The sequence below is a fragment of the Eumetopias jubatus genome, unplaced genomic scaffold (genome assembly GCF_037043125.1).
Source record: "Eumetopias jubatus isolate StellerSeaLion01/CBP00866 unplaced genomic scaffold, mEumJub1_p1.0 scaffold_7, whole genome shotgun sequence".
Lineage (NCBI taxonomy): Eukaryota > Metazoa > Chordata > Mammalia > Carnivora > Otariidae > Eumetopias > Eumetopias jubatus.
In genome coordinates, this window is record NW_028274813.1 from 75,151,336 (window position 1) to 75,153,796 (window position 2,461).

The 2,461-nt window shown below is 34.3% G+C and overlaps 1 pseudogene; it reads left to right on the plus strand.

Annotated features, from left to right (window-relative positions):
* The first annotated feature begins 1,337 nt into the window (after positions 1–1,337).
* Positions 1,338–2,180, plus strand: LOC114221464 (olfactory receptor 4L1-like; annotated as a pseudogene).
* The last annotated feature ends 281 nt before the right edge of the window (positions 2,181–2,461 follow it).

Genomic DNA, 2,461 nt, shown 5'->3' on the forward strand with positions numbered 1-2,461 from the left:
GGAATTCACATGGAACATATGAATTCAATCAATACTTGATAACTTGACCATAAATATATATTCCTTTAATTGTGGAGGCAATATGTATATTAGTATGGACCCAATTCATGACTAGACTGACAGGGCTTGAATATCAGCTGACCCTTATTAGCTGTGTTTCTGTAAGTCATTAAAGACTTCTATACTATAGTTTCCTTATATGCAAAATGAGGATGATAATAATGCTGCCCTCATGGGATTATTATGAGCATTGAATGCGTTAATGTATGTGAAACACTTAGAACAGAATTTAGCACATAGTCATCACTTAATAGTTATTGATCATTTAATCACTCTAGATCCAATGAACAATGTCTAAAAAGCCGAGTAAAGACACTTTAGTATAATATGTTACAACCAAAGTAAAATCTATATGTTAGGGTTGAATCATTTCACTATTTACTTCTTAACCACCACATACATACATTTACACACAATGCACACACTTCTCACTGTGAACAATAGTAATAATGGAATTGAGAAGATAAGTTCATAAAGATCTGAGGATGAGTCCATATTTTGTGAAATTCTCAGTACACTATAACACAGAAACTAAAAAGCCAATTATTTTTAATGAATTAAAAGACTTTCTTTCAGATACAAATTAGCCCTTACGTTTTGTGTGTGTGTGTGTATGTATGTGCATGTACATTTTCTTTATTTTAGAAACATTGAATAATCTTAATAAATGACTTCAGTGATGCAGGACAATACAATTTCCTAATCTTCCAAATTCTATATTCTTTATATATTGTTGTAAAATGATCTCAAGAGGTGACAGCAATTGTGATAATTAAAGGCAAAAAATACTAATGTAACTACTTATCTAATTTTTCTACATGAACAAATTAGTGACAGTCAAGACCAACTGATAAAAGTATCATTTGATAGAATAAAACAATAGAAAAATAAAACCTCCACTCCATCAAATGCTTTTTAATTGCTGCATAACTATAAGAACATTGTTTCAAAGTGATGTGACTCATAGAATAATTTCAAATTATAGATGGTGCTGCTGATATATTTAAAATTATATGTTCTCATATCATCAACTATTATCATCAAATAGAAATAGAAACATCCGTGCTAATTGTGGCTTTATTTTTTTTTTCATTTCATTTTTTTTCCTTAAATGGAGCCTAACACAGGGATTGAACTCACAACCCTGAGACCAAGACCTGAACTGAGATCAAGACTTGAGATGAAATCAAGAGTCGATGTTTAACCAACTGAGCCACCCAGGCACCTCTTTATTTTCTTTGTATAAAGAACTTCTGGAGCCTTTCTGAATCAAGTAAATGTATCTTAAAAATGGATCTGTAGTGACTGAGTTTATTTTACTAGGATTTTCTGGACAATGGGAACTTCAGATTTTCTTCTTTGTAACATTCTCCTTGATCTACAGTGCTACTGTGTTGGGAAACATTCTCATTATGGTCATAGTGACATTTAGTTCCACCTCTCTTTTCTGGATATGAGTCTCTCCACTGTCACCACACCCAAAATGATCACAGACTTGCTCAATGAACACAAGACCATCTTCATATGGGGCTGCATGACCCAGATGTTCTTTATGCACTTCTTCGGGGGTGCTGAGGCGACACTTTTGATAGCCACAGGCTGCTGAGTGGGTTTGTGATATTTTCATGGACAACTGTTTGTACACACCATGAGCCAGGTGGTATTAACAGTAAACTTGCCTTTCTGTGGTCCCAATGTCATAGACAATATATTTTGTGACCTTCCTCTTGTGATTAAGCTTGCTTGCATGGACACATATACCCTGGAATTCTTTGTCATTGCTGACAGTGGGCTGCTCTCATTCATCTGTCTCATCCTACTGCTTGTCTCCTACACTGTCATCCTGATCACTGTTCAACAAAGATCATCCAGAGGGCTCTCCAAGGCTCTGTCCACATTGTCTGCACACATCATTGTGGTCACTCTGTTCTTTGGACCTTGTATCTTTATCTATGCCTGGCCCTTCAGTAGTTTTGCAGGCAATAAATTCCTTGCTGTATTTTTACGCTGTTATCACACCCTTACTGAATCCCATTATTTACACCCTGAGAAATCAGAAAATGCAAGGGGCCATGAGAAAATTATGGTTCCAACATGTTATCTCTACACAGAACTTTTAGATTTGAGCACTATATAATTAACACAACTTTCAAATACTGTGCTAATAGAAGAATAGATTATATATAATACATGGTTTCACTCTTCTTATGTTAGAGTGACCAGTGCAGAACCCTAACCTGTGCAGAAAACCACAAAATATTTTAATTCACATTTACTGCTGCTAAAGCACATAATGATAATGAGTGACCTACAGCAAAATAGACATTTGAAATCATTGAGCACTTTTCCATAGATATTCAATATATATTTATTAGTGAAGAAATAAATATTAAAAAATATG